The sequence below is a fragment of the Scyliorhinus torazame genome, chromosome 9 (assembly GCF_047496885.1).
Source record: "Scyliorhinus torazame isolate Kashiwa2021f chromosome 9, sScyTor2.1, whole genome shotgun sequence".
Taxonomy (NCBI): Eukaryota; Metazoa; Chordata; class Chondrichthyes; order Carcharhiniformes; family Scyliorhinidae; genus Scyliorhinus; species Scyliorhinus torazame.
Window position 1 is genome coordinate 78,558,932 of NC_092715.1, and position 24,377 is coordinate 78,583,308.

Consider the following 24,377-nt stretch of genomic DNA (forward strand, 5'->3'; position numbering starts at 1 on the left):
TAATACCCTCATGAATGCCTTGATTGAATCTGCCTCAATCCTTTTCAGGGGTGGAACAGTTTCGCCCTATCTACTCTGTCCAGCCCTCTCACGAGTTTCAACACCTGTATAATATCTCCTGTTAACCTTCTTCGCTCCAGGGAGAACAGTCCCAAACTCTCCAATCTATTCTCATAACTGAAGTTTCTCATCCCTGGAATCATTCCGATAGAACTCTTCGGCACTCTCTCCAATGTGTTCACATCCTTCCTACAGTGTAGCTCTCAGAAATATACATACTACTCTAGCTGAAGTCTAACTAGGGTCCTATAACTTCCTTTCTCTTGCACTCTATCTTCCTATTAATAAACCCAGAATACTGTCTGTTCTATTAACTGCTCTCTCTACCTATCCTGCCACATTCAATGATCTACGCACATGCAGGTCCCTCTGCTCCTGCACCCTATCACCTCAAACTTCTCCATACTGAAGTTCAGTGCCACCTTTCAGACCACTCCACCAACTTGTCTACGTCCTTTTGAAGGTCTATCTGTCCCTCTCACAGTTTGCAATGCTTCCAAGTTTTGTATCATCTGTACACTTTGAAATTATCCCCTGCACACTAAGATCGAGATCATAGAATTTACAGTGCAGGAGGCCATTCGGCCCATCGAGTCTGCACGTGCTCTTGGAAAGAGTACCCCACTTGAGCCCACACCTTCACCCTATCCCTGTAAACCAGAAACCCCACCTAACCTAAGGGCAATTTAGCATGGCCAATCCACCTAACCTGTACATCTTTGGACTGTGGGAGGAAACCGGAGCACCCGGAGGAAACCTACGCAGACACGGGGAGAACGTGCAGACTCCACACAGACAGTGACTTAAGCCGGGAATCAAACCTGGGATCCTGGAGCTGTGAAGCAACTGTGCTAACCACTGCGCTACCATACTGCCCCTAATTAATATATATCATTAATATATATCAGGAAAAGCAAGGTTCCCAATACCGACCCCTGGGAATACCAACCTCTGCGGAACAACACTACAAACCTTCCTCCAGCCCAAAAAATATCCATTGACCATTACTTTGTTTCCTATTTCTCAGCTGATTTTTTTCCCACATTGTGAATGTCCCCTTTATTTCATGAGCTAGAATTTTTCTCACAAAACCTATTGCGTGGCACTGTATCAAATGGCTTTTGAAAATCTACGTACACCACATCAACAGCATCCATCCCATTAGCCCTCTGCGTCATCTCTTTAAAAAAATTCCAGTAAGTTAGTTAAACATTATTTCCCCTTCATAAATCCATGTTGGCTCTTCCTAATCAACCCACATGTTTCCATGAGACTACTAATTCTATCCCAGATAATTGTTTCTAGCAGTTTCCCCACCACTGTTAAACTGACTGGTCTGTAATGCTGAACTTATCCTTACAACCTTTTTTGAACAAGGGTGTAATGTCTGCAATTCACCAGTGCTCTGGCACCTACCCTGAGTCGAGAGAAGATTGAAAGATTATGGCCAGTGCCCCTACAATTTCCACTCTCACTTCCTTTAATATTGGATGCATTTCATCCAGTTCCGGTGCCTTGTCAACTTTAAGGACCGGCAATCGATTCAACACTTCCTTCTTATCAAATGTTAACCCTTCCAGTGACAGGGTTCCACCTCTATCACCATGGTCTGTTTTGGCAAGAAGAATAAAAAAGCTCACTATATAAATGGTGAGAGATTTCAGAACTCTGACATGCAGAGAGATCATAAAAGGCTGGTATACAGGTAATTGTGAAAGCTAATAGAATTATATCATTTACTGTGAGGGCAATTGACTACAAAAGTAGGGTACTTATACTTCAGTTGCACGGGGCATTAGTGAGGCCACATCTGGAGTATTGTGTACAGTATTGGTCTCCTTATTTAAGGAAACATGTAAATGCGTTAGAAGCAGTTCAGAGAAGGTTTACCAGACTAATACCAGGAATAGACTGGTTGTCTATTGAGGAAAGGTTAAGGAGGTTAGGTTTGTTATGCCCATACTCATCCCCAAGGCTTTTTTTAAACGGGTAAGCAGAAGTATTATGGGATTCGTATGGGCGAATAAGACCCCGAGGGTGAAGAGGGCGTTTTTGGAGAGTAGCAGGGACAGGGGGGGCTGGCGCTGCCGAGTCTATGTGGCTATTATTGGGCAGCTAATGTGGCGATGATCCTTAAGTGGGTAATGGACGGAGATGGGGTGGTGTGGAAGAGTCTAGAGGTGGCGTCTTGCGTGGGTACAAGTCTGGGGGCGCTGGTGACGGCACCGTTGCCGCTTCCGCCGATAAGGTACACCACGAGTCCGGTGGTGGCGGCAACTCTGAAGATCTGGGGGCAGTGGAGGCGACATAGGGTCGAGGTGGGGGCCACGATCTGGTCCCAGATACGAGAGAACCACAGGTTCGTTCCGGGTCGGATGGATGGGGGGTTTCTGAGCTGACATCGGGCTGGGATTAAAAGAATGGGTGACCTATTCATCGAAGGGACTTTTGCGAGCCTAGGAGCGCTAGAGGAGAAATTTGCTTTTAGGTACATGCAAGTGAGGGCGTTTGTGAGACAGCATGGGAGGGAATTTCCGCTGCTCCTGTCATGATAGTCAAACATACATCATAACACATACATAATGATAGACAGACCAACGGACCAATTAGCACACATACCACAACAGCCAATCACAGGCAAGAGCAGACACAGTATAAGACAAGAAACACGACATTTCCTGGGCAGTCCATCTGGAGACAGCACAGGGCCAGGACCTCATAGCAAGACACTCACACAGTCACAACGTGCTGAGTACCAAGTCTGATGTATAAATAGTTAGATGGAATAAAACTGCGTTGTACCAATCGCAACCGTGTTGGTTCGCCTGTACCTCAGAGCACCCAACACCCAGCTCCCAGCACGAAGGATTCAGGACAGGGTGATTTCGGGTGTATGGGTTGGCGAAGGCAAGGTCTCGGCGATCTATCAGGAGCTGCAGGAGGCGGAGGAGGCCTCGGTGGAGGAGTTAAAGGGTAAGTGGGAGGAGGAGCTGGTTGAAGATCTGTGGGCTGATGCCCTGAGTCGGGTTAGTTCTTCCTCCTCCTGCGCCAGGCTCAGCCTAATACAGTTCAAAGTTGTCCATAGGGCGCATATGACAGGGGCGAGGATGAGTAGGTTTTTTGGGGTGGAGGACAGGTGTCTGAGGTGCTCGGGGAACCCAGCAAATCACACCCACATGTTCTGGGCATGCCTGGCGCTGGAGGGGTTCTGGAGGGGCTTTGCGAGGACTATGTCCAAAGTGGTGAACAACCGGGTCAAGCCGAGCTGGGGGATAGCATTACTTGGGGTATTGGACGAGCCGGGAGTGCAGGGGCCAATAGAGGCCGGAGTTCTGGCATTTGCGTCCCTGGTAGCCCGGCGAAGGATCCTGCTATTGTGGAAGGATGCGAAGCCCCCAAGCGTGGAAGCTTGGATTAACGATATGGCAGGGTTCATCAAGTTGGAAAGAATAAAGTTTGCCTTGCGAGGGTCTGTGCAGGGGTTCTCCAGGCGGTGGCAACCGTTCCTAGACTTTCTCGCGGAACGTTAGGTGGAGGTCAACAGCAGCAGCAACCCAGGGAGGGAGGGAGGGGGGGGGGCATTTGGTTTTTCTATTTTGTTTATGTTAGAGTGGGGCGTTTTTCCTTACTGGCATGTTTATTTGTTAAATGGGCGTTATTGTATTTTGTTGGAAATCTCATGTAAACTTTTTTGCTTGTTTTGTGCTTTATTCTTTTTTTTCTGGTTGGAGTGTTTTGTTGAAAATCGTTGAAAATTTGAATAAATACATTTTTTTTTTAAAAAAGGAGGTTAGGTTTGTATCCACTGGAGCTTAGAAAAGTAAGATGTGACTTAATTGAAACTTTTTAAGATTCTGAAGGGTATTGTCAGGGTGGGTGCGGAGAGGATATTTTCTCCTGTTGGAGAATATAGAACTTTGGGTCACTGTTTGAAAATAAAGGGTCGCTCATTTAAGACTGCGATAAGGAGAATCTTTTCCCTCAGAGGGTCATGAGTCTCTGGAAGTCTCTTCCTCAAAAGGCAGCGAAGCAGAGTCTTTGACTGTTTCTCAGACAGAGCTAGTTAGCTTCTTGATTAGTGAGGGGCTGAAAGGTTATCAGTAGGCAGGAACGGGGGGTTGAGGTTACAAGCAGCTCAGCCACGGTCGTATTGAATGGTGGAGCAAGGTCAAGGGGCTGAGTGGCCTACTCCTAATTCATATGTTTGTACAACATCTACCTCCTAGGAAAAGACAGATGCAAAGTATTCAATTAATACCTCAGCCATGCTTCCTGCCTCCATGTGTAAATTACCTTTTAGGTCCCTAATCAACCCTGCTCCTCCTCTTACCACCCTTTTACTCTTTATATGCATATATAAGACTTTGGGATGACCCTTTAGGTTGGCTGCCAGTCTTTTCTCATCATCTCTCTTTGTTTCTCTGATACACATTTTCACCTCCCTTCACCTCCCTTCCGAACCTTTTACATTCCTCTTGGTTCTCAATTGTATGTTCTACCTGGCACCTGTCACAAGCATACTTTTTCTTCTTTAGCTTAATTTGTGTCTCCTTCATCACCCAGGGAGCTCTAAATTTGTCTGCCCGAGAGAGTATACCTTGACTGTGCCCGAACCATTTCTTCTTTGAAGGTAGCCTATTGATCAGCTACAGTTTTTCCCGCCAACCTTTGGATCCAGTCTAACCAGCCCAGCCCCGTATTTGCCCCACTGAAGTCAGCTCTCCCCAGGTAATTATTCTTGCTCCATTGTCCTTTTCTATCATAATCTTAAACCTTACCATACAATGATCACTGTCTCCTAAATGTTCTCCCACTGACAGTTGATCTGTTTATCGCACCTCATTTCCAAGGACCAGGTCTGAACAGTGCATCCTTTCCTGTTGGACTAGACAGGTGAATAAAAAGTTATCCCACTCCCCCCGTACGCTACCACTGTCCCAGTGTACATTTGGATAATGAAAATCCCCCATTATAACTACTCGACAATGTTTACAGCCAAGGTAAACTCATCCAAGAGGTTGGTGTCTCAGGGTTTATTCAGCTGTCAGACTAAATAACCAGGTCATCTGATCAACTGCTACCACACGGCAAATATAAAATCTGATAGGGTAGGGCATAAAAAGATCTGTGCAAGATGACAAGATGACATCACACTAGCACATTCATATTCTGTGCCGCCCCTTGTATGAGTGGACAGGCTGTACTGTCTTTATTAGAATAAAACACTTGTTTCCAACCTGTTAAATCTTTATGGTGCAACAGTCACGATTTTAATGCATTTATACACTTAAGTTGCTTTTAGCATGCGCTCAGACTCGCAGAAGTTCAAGGTTAAACAGACAACCGACAGCGATTGCATTGCTTCGTTATATCTCCTGCACTAACCAAGGAAATGATGCTAAGGTGTGCAAGCATCAACAGTCAACTCAACGGATTGACAGGGAAGGAATTGAGAGCATTTAACACTGCCGGTCACCCCAGGAGTGATTTCTGGCCTTGGCTCAGGAACCAATCTCCCATTTATATCATTATTCCTATGGGAAAATCAGTTCTGACTTATAACGTTTCAACTTACGTGGTGTTACGGCACCCTGGGCAATTGTGCGGTCAATTCCAGCCCCACGTGCCCCAGAGTCACAACACAAGTGAATTAACCAGTAATTCTTATAAAAATCCCCAAAATCTTTGGCCCTTGGCTGCCCAATAATTACAGTCACCAGGTTTGTAGGTTGAAACACAATTACCTATAACAAAATTAATGGTAAAATATGCAGTGAATGCAGCAGAATAACAACAAGCTAACCAACTACCCCCTTTAATTGTCCCACCCTCTACCCACACAAAAGACAGACAAACACAGAGAGGGGAAGGGGTAAAAATAATAAGGATGAAAGTCAAAAGATAAGAGTCTTTGCTTCCAATATTGTTTCTGTAGCAGGCTTTCCTGACAGCATGCTGGCTGATCAAAACCTCTGGATTACAGCTGATGGTGGTCTTTTGTCAGGATGGTGGTCCTTCTGTCAGAGTCAATCATTCAGTCCAGTATCTGCAGGCAGCAGGCCTTCTGGAGAGTCACTTTAGTTTTTAGCAAACTGAGCCTTCAACTCAAAGATTCACATTCAGGCCTATTTCTTTCCTGAGACACTCTGTCTCACATGAAACCTCCAGCTCGAGGTTTGATTTCAAGCATTTTCAGTCTCATGAAAATAACCCCCAGACAAACTGGAGAGCGAATCAGCCCTCACAGTGGCCTTATGAAGAGAGTTTAGCTGGATCTTTAAGGAGTGAACTAGTTGGAATCCTCCATCCAGACTGCAGAACCAGGAGTAAAATGAAACACAAGCCTTGTGACTCTGAAAAACATACCAGTGGGATCACATCCAATCACCACCTGCTTTCGGGAACAACACCGCCTTTTGGGCCCATTCATTGGCCACCAACCAAATCAATTAATCAGATGATGCCAGTTTAAAACAGCAAAGCCTTCTGGGTCTTCCTGTTTAATTTAAAGGGACAGGCCACTTTCCTTAAAGACACATGTCCATTAATCATCCATGAATCAAAAATATCACAGCAAAAATAAGGGAAATGGGAAAATAAGGGAATAAACAGAAACAATCAGGAAGGACCCTTACAGTGGTGTTCAGGAACCAATTGCGTTGCAAATCCGAGGATTGCCTGTACATTAAAACTTGGGAGATGCAGCCTTCAAAGTGGCCCCTCTGTAATAAGGTGCCTCTACTCTGCAGCTCCCCAACTTGAAATCATCACTTTCAGCATTGCCAAAATCAAACATCAACAGACAGAACCTTAAGCACATGACTATTTCAGTAGCAATATTTGCAGCAGTTTGTCTCTTGTGCAACCATTGATTCATCAGCAGGTGCAAATATCCATCTGTTCCAAAAGCATCCTGAAAAAGTAGACATCAAAATTATGTTTCTATCTCTCCGCTCTGTCACAGCATGAAATGGGAAACGTCGTGACCATCAACAACAACTTGGGCATGTCCTCATCCTCCCTCAACCCCACAAAACAAGGACACATTGTGTGACACTGAATTTAGATACAGCCTCCAGAACAACGAGAAATATGCATAATAGGCTATCTGAGAAAAATATAGAATCCATAGAACCATAGAATCCCTAGGGTGCAGAAGCAGGCCATTCTGCCCATCGAGTCTGCACAATCCCTCTGAAAGAGCACCCTACCTAGGCCCGCTCCCGCACCCTATCCCCGTAACCTATCCCCGTAACCTCACCTAACCCACACATTTTAAGGCACTAAGGAGCAATTTACCGTGACCAATCCACCTAACCTGCACATCTTTGGACTGTGGGAGTAAACCCACACAGACACATGGAGAATGTGAGAATTCCACACAGATCGTCACCTGAGGCCAGGATTGAACCCGGGTCCCTGGTGCTGTGAGGCAGCAGTGCTAACCACTGTGCGGCCATGCCGCCCACAGAATCAGTGGAGGAGTAACAATGCTTTGAGGACTAATTTTGTCTCAAATCCAAGATGAAAAAAAACTCCATTCCCTACAGTTTGCCAACCAACAAAGAACCCTTCACCAGAGATAAATCTACATTTCAGCCATAATTTCACACATTGAAAAGATTTGGTAATGACTATGGTTACATTATTTACCAAATACATAGACTCATGATGAATATAGGAATTTCAGCTCTATTGTGTTATGGTTACTTGATACAGTAAGGGTTATAAGCCTAGGCTAGTGTTGTGGGGGTTATGACATGAAGAATGAATAAACCAGAAGTGATTGCCTAGCAACTGGGGCCTTGTAAGGCAGATAAATTTTTAAGTTATAGTTTTAGCTAATTTTATGGCAGTTGAAGAGAGGCAGTAAGAGAGAAGTCAGCTCTCACAGGATCAGTTGGTTTATAAGGCGAAAGAGGGGACATCTCTCTCAGCTTTGCAAGAAGAAAGCCATAATGGTTAAGAAAACAAGTACAGATATCTGAAGTGCAGCTAGCTAAGGAAACTAGAGAAATGAAGAGAAGTTTCCAAGAAATTTGAGCTTGTAGGTACTAGAACAGATCACAGTTCAGTAAAGACAGACAAAGCTGAGAAGGCGGCAGAAACGCCAGAAAGATATCTGAAGTGATTTTCAAGTTTGAGAGATTTTATGACAGCCTGTGACCGTGCACTGAAATAACTGTGGAAATTGGTGGCTGGATCTTGGAGCATGTACAAAAGCGGCTAAGACATAGAAATGCTAAAAGGGGGTGCTGTAAAATCCTGGCCTGGGTTTGATGCTAAAAGTGCAGCAGAAGCTTGGGTTAAAAGAGCAATTTGTAAAACTTAGACTGGATTTCAGAACTCAAACTGATGCAAAAAGAAAAGCATCATTGCGAAAGAAGATTTTAAACCGTGTTTTTGGGAGTAGAGTTTGGAAACACTCATGGAACAATATCTGGGGATCCTGAGGAGAAATCCCGGATATTAAGTTGAGGTCAGAGCAGAGTGTGTGTATTTGACCACAGCCATTTTGTGTGCTTAAAAGGGACATTTTGTGTTAATGATTCCTCGTCAGCTCTCAACAGTGGCTAAGAGACGGGACCAGTTCCAATAACTTTGTTTTCCGTTTTCAGTTTTTAATGCTGCGTGGTAAGATCAATATGTTCCAGGAGTGATAACATAAGAAATAGGGCTTGGTTATTTTATAAACAAACTTTATTAAAACAAAAGAAAAGAAAACAATATTTAAACCTATACTTCAGTTCTAAGCCTAACAGATTACATGCAGTTTCTTAACCTTAGCACATTAGTTCCCATTAAACCACATTGTATATGAAAACGCAGCTCGCGATCTACTTACACAAAAACACAAAGGCACTATGAGCATTTAAAAATACTTTTCTTCTGTTTGTTCAGAGTCTTTTTTCAAAGTCTGCCTCAGTGGCAACTTTCATGACTTCTCTGCTCACTTTCCACAGCCTTCTCGGTGTAACTGTTCAAACAGCATTTCCTGTCTCTCTCTCGCTCTCTGAGCTCCGCCAAGCCCCTCATATAAAGGTTCTCCCCTCTGGTGGCCAGACTTGAATCCATTATCGTTATCTAGGCTGTGTGGTTTCCCACTCCCTTTTCCACAAAAAAAACATAGCTATGCCATTCATATGCAACTAACCTTCCATTGATGGACAAATATTTAATCAGACTCTGTTATTGACTGATAGATGGTCAAACAAGGTTGTCTCGAATGACAATGGATCTTGAATGGATCATCCTGGTTCTATCGGAACATTCGGTGTATTCCCACTTACGAGGTTACGACTGAAAAGGGCAAGGTAACTCAAGCTCTTAGTTTATCCCTCCAACTCTGCTGTTAGCAGTCTTTTCCCTCAGTCTGTTTAACTCCTAAGTTGCCTGCTACATCTTGTACCCCATTTCTGGACTAAAGTTCCTAATATCTCCCTATTATTTTTTCACATTTTTCCAAGGGGCAATTTAGAGTGGCCAATCCACCTCACCGCAATCTTTGGGTTGTGGGGGTGAGACCCACACAGTCACGGGGCGAATGGGTCCACACGAACATGGACCCTGGGCCGGGTTCAAACCTGGGTCCTTGGCGCTGTGAAGTAGCAGTGCTATCCATTGCGCCACCGTGCCACCCTATCTCTCCTATCATGACAACGAGACCATTGCGGCTTAAGATGTACTTTGTAATCCATGTTAATCTTTAAATCTGCGTGTATTTGTTAATATAAAGGGGGAGTAAAGGAGTATTGTAAAATCATCATACTTTTCATGTTGAATAAATATTATTTTCCTGGTGTTAAATCTAATTAGTGATCCTGTGACTCTTCCTCCATGTTTTATTAAAAAAAGTAAAACTTACATTCTTTTGAGCCAGGGTTTCATTCTGGGATCTTCCCGTCCAGTTATATCAACTGGGATCGTAACAACTGTTTGACAGTTAATTCACAAATATTGTGTTTTTTATTGTTAAAATAACTTGACAATATTTTCTGCTTTTGAAAACTTAACTGATACAATTTTAAACTGCCCTTAAAAGTAGCGTCTAGACCATATCAATAATTTAAAAAAAAAATTTTTTCATAGATGGAATTTACAGTGCAGAAGGAGGCCATTCAGCCCATCGAGTCTGCACCGGCTCTTGGAAAGAGCACCCTACCCAAGGTCAACACCTCCACCCTTTTCCCCATAACCCAGTAACCCCGTCCAATACTAAGGGCAATTTTGGACACACAAGGGCAATTTATCATGGCCAATCCACCTGACCTGCACATCTTTGGACTGTGGGAGGAAACCGGAGCACCCGGAGGAAACCCAAATTCTTGGTTGCTGTTTAGTTGCATTTTGCCTCTCTGTCGGTAACTGTTGATTTCAGATTTAGTGATGTACAAAATATCAAATTATCTTTTGGTAATTTTCTCCAAATTTACATGGGTTTATTGGGATCGGACTCATTTATCCCTCTTAGCTTTTAAATTTATTTTTAATAAAATCAACTTCAAACAAGCTTTCAAATTGGAACAAAAAAAGGATTTTCAATAAAGGTCCTCAAGAGTACAGAATTACAATAATGTTTTCCAAGTGTTTTGGGAGGGAATTTGGAGATGGAAGGGTACTAAAAGAGTGGCAAATGTCCAAGTTGGAAAACAATGGCTGGATGAAGATTATTCCTAGAATAGCAGTTGATGGCAGGCACTGAGCATTGCTCATTTGAAACTATAATCCAGCATCTAACATTGTGCGACTGAGTCATCACCTGACCCAGGCACAAGAACTACCCTTAAGCGAAAAGCGCATTCAATTCTATAGCTCCAAAGTGCTCAAGAAAAGCAGCTAAGATTCTCTTATGCAAATTAAACAACACTAGCATGAAAACACACAATGTTGATTTCCACTAATGATCCGTTTACTGCTTGGCATGATGAATAATATTTATGAATGTCTTCTTTTGCAGAATATTTCTAATGTTTACGATTAAACAAGAAATGCAGCGGCGTGCCACAGCAATGATTTCCGAAAGCAATACTGTGCACCGAGGAATGTTGAACGGCTGAATTACTTTGCAATGATGCAGAGGAATATGACTGTTTAACTGTGCATTTTCATTCTTAATGCTATCTCATGTCTATTATCTCGTGCAATGAAAATGTGACTCTCTATGAAGATTGGGGTTCCCAAAGATCATAACAATAAATTGACTAGTGGAAAATGCATCCACAAAAAGTCAGAGAAAGTTATACTCTTGAGGCAAGGACTTTGTGGTGATATGTATGTACACATCAATGTATATAGTTGTCTCTCAGTGCACATAGTTATCAGTATGACCTCCGACCAGCAGGTGGCATTAGAGATCTATCACATGACTCAGGACACTTGGTAGTAAGTCATAGAAGAAGATAGTCGCACTTAGAGTAGCTCCAGGAGAATTAATTGAATTCATTCAGTAGCCATCATCTGTATTATAGTTCATTAGTTATCTTTTCCATGTGTTCGTTAATAAATCATCTTTATAGTTAAACAACTATATCTTCTGTATCCATCATTACAACGGTTATATCACAGAACACAATAGACTTTAAAAAATGTAACAGAATGACGATCAAATTGACTGCTTTAAGTTGCAGCTTCCAATAACAGAACACCTACCAGTATTTCCCAATGTAAGGACAGTGATGCTTTTGAGACACCACAATGGAACAGTGGGCTAAGCAAACTGCTTGCTTAGTTGGGTAATGGCCAATGGCTCGCTTAATGGCCTCCTTCTGCACTCTATTCTATGAGTTGGCTCCATTAATAATATGAAGAAGCCAATATTCAAGATATTAGAAATGGACAATATAGCATTTTAAGGGCTGTCTGCTTAGTTTAGTTGAGAATATGTATTAATAAAGGTGCAGGGTGGTGCAGTGGTTAGCACTGCTGCCTCACAGCGCTGAGGTCCCAGATTCGTTCCCGGCCCTGGGTCACTGTCCGGGTGGAGTTTGCACATTCTCCCCCTGTCTGACTGGGTCTCACCCCCACAACCCAAAGATGTGCAGGCTAGGTGGATTGGCCATGTTAAATTGCTTCTTAATTGGGAAAAAAAAAGGAATTGGGTACTCTAAATTTATATAAAGAAAAATAAAAGAAACAAAGAATATATATTAATTATTTTCTGTGTAAAAGGCAGAACTATTTTTGAAAAGTCATTGTCTCTCAGCTCGATCTGTGGCAACATCCATGCTGGGAGTATCACCGTCATCAGCTCTCCTTGATTTGAGAATAATGTCTGCTGCGTTTCTGTCATGAATCATCATGTGCCTGTTTTTGTCAGCTTATGGATCTGGCTTCAAGAAGGACGGTAGCATTTATTCACTAGCCTTCCCACTGAACCCAGAGGAGGCAGCAATGGCATTGCTGGTTTGATTTTTCTAGTGCTCTTATGTGTCGCTGATACACAGTTCAGGTCCCGCTGCAGTACAGGAGCGCGGTGACAACAACTGTTCTGCACATCACGATTTGACTTGGGGAGGTCTTTTTTGTCAAACATTCGCTGCTGTAATTTGTAGAAGGCTGCGTTGGCGCAACTGTTTTCCTCCTGAGCAGTGAGTGCGGAGAGGAAGTGGAAGGGGAGGGGGTAAACACTGCTAGAAAGAGCGGAGGGAAGGTACTGTCAGAGAATTTCAGGCTGCTAGAGAGAAGATCCAGGAGGGCAGCACGGTGTGCCTGCACAAGTGCATACTGTGCAAACTCAAAGCTCCAACATTGGAAATACAGGAAAAATGGGCATCCCAGCCACAAACAGCCCAGGAAATGGGAAAAACAGCCAAATGATGTGACGATTCCATAAAACCCAGGACAATTGGTCAGCCTGATCGTCATACACAAGTTTAAATTCCCACCAATCTATGCAAGGAACACTCTGATTTTACCATAGGTACTCAAGATCAGAATGACAGAAATCTCTTTTCTGGTTATAATTTCAACTAAACCAGACAAGGATCATCAAGAGTAGGTCAACCATAGGATAATTTCCCATGGGTCATATTAGCAATACGCTCACATTATAGGAAGGGAAATTATTATTCAGTGCTGTCCCAGAACACTCGTCAATAATCCCTGATAGAAATATTTGCATGGAGATAAAAGGAGGACCTGATCAAGCTCATGTTGGGCATTCCACTTACATTAGCATCCAGTCTGGTTGATTGGGCCAGGTACAAGTGGGCTGCCACAGCTCATAGCACATATACCCTCATCTCAAGTCACTGCCTTCAGGACAGCAAGATCATTAAAAAGAAAAGGAAGACTTGTATTTATATAGCACTTCTTATCTCCACCGGACATCTTAAAGTGCTTTTCAGCTAATGAAGTACTTAATCACCGCTGAATGTAGGAAACATGGCAGCTCATTTGCTTATAGCAAACTTCCACAGAGAGCAATATAATCATGGTCAGATCATCTATTTTTCGCGATGTTGATTCAGAGCTAAATATTGGCCAGGACACCGTGGATAATCTCCTTACTCTTCTTCAAAATAGTGACATAGGATCTTTTACATCCATCTGAGCAGGCAAATGAAAGACAGCACCTTCAACAGAGCAGTAGTCCCTCTGTACTGCACTAGAGTGTTGGCCTTCATCTTGGTGTTCAAGCACCGGAGTGGGATTTGAACACTGAACCTTATTCAGAAGCAAGAGTGCTACCAACTAAACCACGGATGACATATCACTCTTCAAAATACCTGCAAAAGTAAAACTCCAAATCTCCTTCTGGACCACATAGTTTTAACAGGAGACGCTCTGTATCAATTGCTTTATTCCTTTTTTAAAAAAAATTTTTATTAACATTTTTCAATTTATAAAATAGAAAAAAATAAACAAATTTACATACATCAACCATAAAAAATAGAACACCCCCTCACAAAACCCAAATCCTCCCCCCACTTCACAACTAACAATGCTGTGAAATAAATAATAAAAGGCTGCAACTCCAATAGAACCTCTCGATTGCTCGTCTCACAGTGTATCTAACTTTCTCAAACTCCATCAGATCTCCCAGCCACACCGAGGTACTGGGTGGAGGTGGAGACCTCCACCCCAGCAGTACTCGACTCCGGGCAATCAGCGAGGCAAAGTCTAGGACATCTGCTCCCGCACCTGTCTGCAGCTCCAATGTGTCTGACAACCCAAATATGGCCACTAAAGTATCGGGCTCCAGCTCAATCTTCAGAATGATGCAAAAGAAGAGACCCCAAAACCCATACGCTTGGGACAAAACTAGAATATAATATAATAATAATCATCTTTATTATTGTCACAAGTAGGCTTACATTAACACTGCAATGAAGTTACTGTGAAAATCCCCGAGTCGCCACACTCTAGCGCCTGTTTGGGTACACAGAGGGAGAATTCAGAATGTCCAATTCACCTAAAAAGCACGACTTTCGGGGCTTATGGGAGGAAACCGGAGCACCCGGAAGAAGCCCACATCGACACTGGGAGAATGTGCAGACTCTGCATGGCTAGTGACCCAAGTGGGAATTGAACCCAGGACCCTGGTGCTGTGAAGCAACAGTGCTAACCATTGTGCTACTAAGGGGCAATTTAGCGAGGCCAATGCACATATATTGCACATCTTTGGGCTGTAGGGGTGAGTCCTGAGCAGACATAGGGCGAATGTGCAAACTCCACATGGCTAGTGACCCAGGACCAGGATCGAACCAGGGTCCTCGGCGCCATAAGACAGCAGTGCTAACCACTGTGCCACCATGCACATGGTTAGCCAGACCCCCTGCACAGCACTGGCACCTGTCCTCCATCACTAAAAAGTAGCGACTCATTCTGGACTTGGTCTGAAAACAACTTTAAGTTGGCCGCGCCAAGGAGAATGATGGGAAAATTGCGAACTTGGAGATATCGGAATGAATTTGAACCTGAGAGCCTAAACGTTTCTGTCAATTCCTTTAGACTGGCAAACTGTCCGTCTCAGAACAAATCGCCCACTCTCTCCAGCCTCTTCCCTTCCCACTCCCTGAAATGGGCATCTTATCTCGCTGGCTCAACAGATGGTTCGCACAAATGGGAGCCAGCTTCGACACTGATCCCAATTTAAAATGTTGTTGCAATTGTTTCTATATCTTCAAAGTGGAAACAACCATTGGTTTTGACAAATACTTTGTCGGTGAGAATGGGAGCAAGGCCGTCACTAATGCCTCCAGCCCCCAGACATGACCTTGATTCTATCTGCACCCATGTAGAATGGGAGCAAGGCCATCACTAATGGCCCCAGCCCCCAGACATGACCCTGATTCTATCTGCACCCACGTAACCCCCGGATCATTACACCAATCCAACATCTTCTCTGTATTAGCAAAATACCAGGTACAGCAATGCCAGGCACCCAACTGTCTATCCCTTTGAAGGACTGCCCTACGAATCCTCAAGGTTTTGCCCGCCCATATAAAGGATGATATCAACTTTTCGATACTTCCAAAAAAAAGATTGAGGAAGGAAAACTAGCAGACACTGGACAATAAGCAAAAATCGTGGCGGGATGTTCCTCTTGATCGACTGGACCCTATCCTCAAGGACAGGGGAAGGTTATCCCACCTTTGCGGGTCGGTCTTAACTCTACTTACCAGGCTAGTATAATTTGGTTTACAAAGTCAGGCCCAATCTTGAGCCACTCGACCCCCAGATACCTAAAACTGGGTCCGGCCAAACAAAATGGAAGCACACCCAAGTTGGCTCCCCTCCCCAGGCAATAGAGACCATTTAGTATTGATAAAATAGAATTCTATACATCAGTTATTTATAGAAATGAACAACCACACTCTGGACATAAAATTGAAGCAAACCAAAAGCTAGTGCTATTCTCACTCAATCATTGCCTATGGATATAATAAGCTATCAGTGGTAGATTCAAACCTCAGTATGGCAAATTGTAAAACTGAATTCAAGAATTCTGATACTTTACAGCGCTAACAGCAGAGAATGAGCGTAGAAGCTGCTGTTTTGTTCTAAACCTCTAACTGGTTCACTAATGTCCTCAGGGAGGGGAACCTACTATCAAAGAACAAAGAAAGGTACAGCACAGGAACAGGCCCTTCAGCCCTCCAAGCCTGCGCCGACCATACTGCCCGTCTAACCTAAAACCTTCTTCACTTCCGGGGTCCGTATCCCTCTAGTCCCACCCTATTCATGAATTTGTCAAGACGCCCCCTTAAACGTCACTATCGCACCTGCTTCCACCACATCCTCCGGCAGCGAGTTCCAGGTATTCATTACTCTGTGTAAATAAACTTTCCTCGCGCATCACATCTAAATTTTGGCCCTTGCACCTAAAACCTATGCCCCCTAATAATTGACTCTTCCACTCTGGGAAAAAACTTCTAGCAACTATGCCCATGCCCCTCATAATTTTGTAGACTTCCATCAGATCACCCCTCAACCTCCGTCATTCCAGTGAGAATAAACCGAGTTTATCCAACCTCGCCTCATAGTTAATTCCCTCCATAGCAGGCAATATCCTGGTAAACCTCTTTTGTACCCTCTCCAAAGCCTCCACATCCTTCTGGACACTATATTCCAAGTGTGGCCTCAGTAAGGTTCTATAAAGCTGCAGCATGATTTGCCAAATTTATACTCAATGCCCTGTCCGACGAAGGCACGCATGCAGTATGCCTTCTTGACTGCCTTCTCCACCTGCGTTACCACTTTCGGTGACCTGTGGAGCTGTACACCCAGATCCCTCGGCCTGTCAATACTCTTTAAGGATTCTGCCATTTACTGTATATTTCCAACCTGTATTAGACCGTCCAAAATGCATTACCTCACATTTGTCCAGTTTAAACTCCATCTGCCATCTGTCCACCCAAGTCTCAAAACCAGGCATTTTAAAAGTGGGGGACGCGACCCGCAGGTGTCAGGAGGGTCGCGGAGCCATCCGTCGTGGCGCTCCCGATTGCGCAAATTCGCGCGCAACAGCCGGCTTTTAACAATGCTGGCTGCAGTGGCCTTCAAAATAACTGCCGCGACCATATAAAAAAAATGTGTGCGCACTGCGCATGCATGCCCTCTCATTGGTCCGCATGCACAGTGCACCTGCATTTTTAAAATATGGACGCGGCCGTCATTTTGAAGGCCGCTCGCAGCCGGCATTGTTAAAAGCCGCTGCTGCGACTGTTGGGCGCAAATTTGCGCAATCGGAAACGCAGGAGAAGATTTTCTTTTAATTCAATGTAATCTTCCTGCCTGAAGGGAGGCATGTCACGCCCCCCCGAACATTGACATCACGTGCTTTGGGCACGATTGCGATTCCTCCATTTTGTCAGCAGCAAACAAGGTAAGAGAAAATGGTGGGTCGCGAAGGTCGGCCGGCGTGGATCCTGAAGGTTGGCCGGTTGGTAAAAATTGGTCCCCGGAATAAAAGTTTGAAAAACATTGCTCAAAACGTTCTAAATCCTGCTGTATCCTCTGGCAGTCCTCATCTCTATCCGCAATTCCACAAACCTTTGTGCCATCTGCAAACTTATTAGTCAGCCCAGTTACATTTTCCTCCAAATTATTTATATATATTACAAACAGCAAAAGTCCCAGCACTGATCCCTGTGGAACATCACTAGTCACAACCCTCCATTCAGAAAAGCACCTTTCCACTGCTACTCTCTGTCTTCTAAGACCGAGCAAGTTCTGTATCCTGCATTGTTTACCCCTACATGATTGCAGTTCCACACTAGAGACGGAATTTTCCCATCCTGCAGGTTTTGTGGCAGGCAGAATTGGGGAATCAAGCAGAGCAAAAAAAAAAAAAAAAAATCGGAATCCGCTGAAGTGAAAACAGTTTACAATTTTTCCAATGGCCAGTCAAGTATTCTGCGACCTAATGATGTAAACGCCATTTTTATTCATTACTGTGATAGCTCTCACGAGGACTACAAGGGATTATGAGTTTCCATGGGAATGGATGGAGGCCTATTCGGCTGGGACTTATTACCAAGCCTTTTCAATACCGGCCCTGACCTGGACTGGGAGTTCCAGTTAGTCCCGGGCTGGGACACTAGTGCTAGATGCTGCAGCTTAACTTTTTAGATAAAATAAATTTGGTTTAACCTTTATCTTCATGTCTCCTTGATTACTACAATTATCTTATGAATGCTCATTAAATCTGCTGCTTAGGAGAATCACGTGCAGCCTTCTTACCTACTGTTGCGCCAGTGGCAAATCCATCAGTCAGAATCACGTTCGTAAAAGGATGGCGTGCAGCGGTTCAACCTCACTTTGCACCCAACTTTGAGGTGAGTGCTACATTCATAGCCTACCTGCTACAGTGCGGTGCCAATCTTGTTGCAATGACATTAGAACACCACACTGCTGGGGGTGCAGTGCATGAGCACTTCAACAAAGGTGGGCTCAAGGAGGAGAGTACGAATGCCGACCACAGTAACAATGGGTCCAGTATTACTGGAGAATAACACAGGGAGCTCTACCTTCACAGCGTCATATTCCAGATATTCCTGTTGAGCACAGGGCTAAATCGCTGGCTTTGAAAGCAGACCAAGGCAGGCCAGCAGCACAGTTCAATTCCCGTAACAGCCTCCCCGAACAGGCACCGGAATGTGGCGTCTAGGGGCTTTGCACAGTAACTTCATTTGAAGCCTACTTGTGACAATAAGCGATTTTCATTTCATCTCATTTCAATATCAGGGACATGGACAATGAAAGCTGGTCTCAAAGTAATAGTGGAGAACCAACATGTTGCACTGTCAAACTACTGGCACAGTTACAAATCGAAAGTCTAAGCGATTCTGAATGGGAGGGGTCTGGAGTACACTGTTGGTCTACGGGGCCCTTTCTGGGGGCACACTGAAGCTTGTTTTGCCACAACATTCAAATGGAGCCAAGGCTGAGGGGAAAGTGATGTTCCTCCTTGAGAAATTAGCTATTGGAACTCATTTTTCGACAGAGATAGATAGGTTCTCGATTAATAAGGGGATCAGGGGTTATGGGGAAAAGGCAAGAGAATGGGGATGAGAAAATATCAGCCATGATTGAATGGCAGAGCAGACCCGATGGGCCGAGTGGCCTAATTCTGCTCCTATGTCTTATGGTCTTAGTCCCGTGAGAGGGTTCTAATGCAATAGAGGAGGGAAAGAAAGGAGGGGCGATGCCAAATGCAGTTTCAGGAGCAGGCTACACCTGAGATCCAGGCTGCAAGGCAGTTAGAAGGGGAAAATATTGTGCAGTTCATTGCAACCCTCAAGCGACTTGCAGAGTTTTGTGAATTTGGCAACACGTTAAACGACAATTAGGCATTGTTTGGTGTGGGGTTTGAAAAATGAAGCCATTCATGGAAGATTATTAAAGGAACAAAGAAGTCTGAAGACTGCATTAGATATTGCTGTTTCCATGGAGTTCATGGCTAAGGAGGCTTCTCAGCTCAGGGCAAGTACGAGGATCCATAAACTGGCTACAGGCCAGAAGACAGAAGAAATCTACCCAGAAACAGGCATATTGCGCTGTGCAAAAATAGGCCATTCACAGGTTGATTGCTGGAGCAATGACAGCTGATATAAAACTTTTGGCAGAACTGGCCACACAGCAAGAGCTTGCTGGAGTAAAATAACTCCTCCAGAGAAGAACACTGAAAAGGAGGTACAGAACTCATTTAAAGGAAGAAACAAAACATGTTCAACTAAGAAAATTCAATGTGGAAGAAAAGAAAAATAACCACAGTGAAGCTGTAGCACTTCAATCTGATGAAGAACTGACGCTGAATGTACTCTCAGTCCAGGGTAGTTCACACCATTTTTTGATCATCAAATAACCTATGGACAACCTATCAAAATGGAGGGGGCTGCCATCTCCCTAATTCCTGAGGCCATCTACGAACGGAAACTTTATTACCTGCCTTTGAGGCCAGCAGATGTGACTTTGAGAACCTATACTGAGGAAATAGTGCCTCTGTAACGTTACATCACATGCAAAGTTGAGCTAAATGAGCAAACTGTAAAGCCACAAATCCATGTGGTCCAAGGAGGTTTTCCAGCTTTCTTTAGGGGCTCTTGACTAGAAAGGATTAAACTGAACTGGAGCGCGGTAAACAGCTTAGTTGATTCAAAGTCAGATTTACAGACCATCATGGAAAAATACAGCAGTGTTTTTGAAGACACACTTGGGGTCCATGAATGGAGTACATGTGTCCCTGAAAATTAAGGAAAATAGCCAGCGAAAACATCTCAAGGCTCGAGCAGTGCCCCATGCCATACGCCCAAATGTTGGATCGGAAATATGGAAACAGGAGTCTTAGAACCCATCACTACTAATGACTGGCCAATCCCTATTGTACCCGTTATGAAGCAGGATGGTACAACTCATATTTGCGGAGATTTTAAAACAACAATCAACTCGGTACTATGTGTGGATCAATATCCTCTACCATTGATTGAAGATTTGTTCGTAGACCCAGCAGGAGGACAGCCGTTCAATAAGATTGACCTGTTGCATGCCTACTTGCAAATGAATATGGTAGTTGAATCTTAACACCTAATCACCATCATCACTCACAAAGGCCTATTCTGCTATAAGAGATTACCTTTTGAAATAACGTCAGCACAAGTTTTATTTCAAATATCAATGGACCAGATCTTTAGTGGCTTATAGGAGATACAGTGTTACCTCGTTCAGTGTTTTTCCAAACATTTTTTCCCGGGACCCACTTTTACCAAGCAGCCAACCTTCGCGACACACGCCAGCCGACTTTCGTGACCCACAGCAGCCTTCCTTCGTGACCCATGCTGCCCAAACTTTGCGGCACACCATTTTCACTTACCTTTAATGCGTGAGAACACCACCCACCAGGTATGCGGTACATACTTGTGTGATTCGGCCAACATTATATACCTCATAAGCTGCAGGAAAGGATGTCCCGAAGCGTGGTACATTGGCGAAACCATGCAGACGCTGCGACAACGGATGAACGGACATCACGCAGCAGTCGCCAGGCAGGAATGTTCCCTTCCAGTCGGGGAACACTTCAGCAGTCAAGGGCATTCAGCCTCTGATCTTCGGGTAAACGTTCTCCAAGGCGGCCTTCAGGACGCACAACAACGCAGAATCTCCGAGCAGAAACTGATAACCAAGTTCCGCAAACATGAGTATGGACTCAACCGGGACCTGGGATTCATGTCTCACTAAATTTAACCCCCCACCATCTGGCCTATGCTTGTGAAATCCTACCAACTGTCCTGGTTTGAGACAATTCACACCTCTTTAATCTGTGATCATCCCTCTCTCCAGTCCCACCATCTGCACCTGTAAAGACTTAATTATGTGCAAAGCCTCGCATTCAAAGTATCATCTTGCATCATTGGCTTTGTCTATGTATGTGTTTGTGTAACCTACCTCTTCACTCACCTGATGAAGGAGCTACCCTCCGAAAGCTAGTGATTCCAAATAAACCTGTTGGACTTTAACCTGGTGTTGTAAGACTTCTTACTGGGCTTAATCAAGGTGGAGGGTCTTAAATTCTGCCCCCTGTGTGGGTCCATTCTAGCTGGACAATACCAAAAATCAGCAGCTCCCCACAAGAAAATACAGCATACGATTAATAATTATTACCTTTTAAACCCTCCCCACTACACAGTTATGTCCTGATATGCTGAGCCTCTCTGCTCTATCCAAACCAAAGCTCTTTGCAAGGTTCAGGTCTGCTCTATCTCCTTCTAACCCACATGCTCAGGACTATTCAACTCAACCACACATTTTGACCCTGCCTCACATGGAACCCGTTCAACCTCTATACTTAATGAAAAACATAGCTTGTCCTGGCCACCTGACCCCAAAGGGTTGGTAATGTAGCAATCAGCCTGCCTGAAATCTCTCCTTAATCAATAACCTCGTGCTAACTTGAACGACTTTCTGCACCAAATCACATCCCCACTCTTCTCCCTGAAAGAAGCAATATTTAAAGCTGGACACAGGCGATCAAAAAGGCAGCAATAATCAGATGACTGGTTGCAGTTGTGCATGGTAATCTCTCAGATGAATGGGATAACACCAATCCTAGTCAGAAAAACATCACTGTCATAAAAAAACACACTTCTGTGAGCATAGTCCAGAGGTTTTTTTTCCCTTAATGGCAGTAATTTGAACCAATGCTCAGAAAAATGTGGGCACTGTTATTTATAACAGTGCTGCTGTGCAAAGGAATAAATTGTGACCCACCAACCCTGATCAAATTCCCAGTGTTGTCCAGTGAATGCAATCAATTGCCTGCAAAGGGACAGCTAATATTGCATCCATTTTTTTGTTATCATTACTTGAAGTCTGCTTTTAAGAGCACTTTCATTTCATAAAAAAGCATTTAAAACTTTAGGTGACAAGTTCCAACACATTGAGGGCTACACTCAAAGAACTGCTCGCAGCAATCTGGTATCTACATTTCTCCTGTGTTCTCATACTGTTTTTCTCCTTTTGCACTTTTGCTGTTTTCTCCTTTTGCACTTTTGCTGTTTTCCTTGTGCCTCTGCCATTGTGAGCAATGGATTGAAATGTTATCGGGGTTAGGTGGGAGAGCTGTAGTTACAATCAGATCAGCCATGATCTTCTTGAATGGCGGAGTACTCTCGAAAGGCCGAGTGGCCCACTCCTGTTCCGAATTCATATATTTATATGTGCACTTTTCCCTTTCTGTTAATGTGCCCTGAGTCTGTTATTCACCCTTCTTACCCTCTTACAGACCAGAGGTTGAAGGTAATAGATGGAGAAGAAAAATCAACCAGAGTCTTTGATTGGTGTTATGATCCCAGTTAATGTTATTGCTGGAGAAGTCAGATGGCAGAATGGAACCTGGCTTGATCGATCATACTTTTTACTAAATCATGGAGGGTATTTACTGAACAGATTGACAGAAATTCACTGTTGACTTTTCAAACAAAAAGATAAAGCATTTAATAAACAAGAAACGTTAACTACATTACACTTGACAACGAAAAAGGTTGGAAAGATATCACGGCGTACACCAAGAAACAATTATTCAACATCATCCTGCAATACTCTTAGAGACCCAACACTCTAGTGAAGAGGTACCACCATTTCCACACCATAGAGCTGTTCTTTTCCAGTAAACAACTGAACATTCACGGGAAGTCTTCCCACAATCGGTATCTCCCTTGAGGTATGCAGTAAACTCTTTTCAATTTCACTATTACTTTACCTTTAGAACAATAAATATGAGTTCTTAAACTCATCTCTTAAGCAGTATGGCATAATTTTCTGCCAGTGCGAGTCTTAAAACTTTCTGTCCTCACGCTGTGGTATATCTAATTAAACTGTTTTTCTTGTCTCTCCTCATCTCCGTGTGGGTTTTTTTTCTGATCCTCTGTTGCTAAGCAACAGCACAGTCCTTTTTTTACTTTTTGTGTTTATTTTAACTTCCTCAAACTTCAAACCACTTGGTAACCCATCTCTTCACTTCAAGAGTCACAAAACCTTATTAAAAATGCATGTTTTCAAATGGCTTCAGACTTGCTGGTTCCATCCCACTAAACTCTAAACTAAAATAAGACCCAGGTTTCAGCTTAACACACAAATAAATCTATAAATTAAACATAAAGCTATATCTAGTTCCTAACGGCCTTATGATGTTGGAGTTAACTTGAATCAGGGTCCTGGAGTATGGTACATTATACAGCTTTGTCTGATGAAAATGTATTTCTAGTGATATATAAAATTCATATAAAGAACTGCTATGGCACATATTCTTGGAGAAACTGGCACGGCAACAGGAAGTTGTGACTGAATGAGATCCAGCTACAACTTCACCAGCTAACCCATAGACATACAAAAATGCGAAGTGCTGGACTAAAATCAGCTTCAGTTTCATCAAGATAATTGGAACTGCTAAACAGACAGATGCTCATCAGACATTTAAAACCCCCTTTGGGGGACTAAATAACCCCTACACCTGTTTGATACGATCTTGAAATGTGTCAAATATTTAAGGGATGAAAAGACTAAAAATGAAATGATATGGTCTGCAACAATGACTGCAAAACAGTGAATCAAATTCCTTTCTGGGAATATACAGACAAGTGTTTTAAAGTCTGGTTCAGCCAAGCAGAATCAGGAGGAGGAGGAGGAGAAAGAAACTTTACAGTCATCTAAAAACATTGCTGGAAGAGAGAAGATCTCTTTTGCTCAGAATCTAAAAGTGTCTCTTCAAAGAAGTGCGGATCTGAAGCAAATCAACTCTAGAATTTTACAGGAAACCAACTATAGCCACAATGTTCAACAATCAGTGCCTCAAAGAAAATTATTTCAACTTTGATTGG

General features: G+C 43.5%; 1 protein-coding gene across 4 annotated transcripts in view; it reads right to left on the bottom strand.

Moving 5' to 3' along the window:
* Nucleotides 1-24,377, bottom strand: part of atg10 (ATG10 autophagy related 10 homolog (S. cerevisiae)) — a 465,548-nt gene that overhangs the window by 396,658 nt on the left and 44,513 nt on the right. The gene's annotated exons all lie outside the window — the stretch shown is intronic.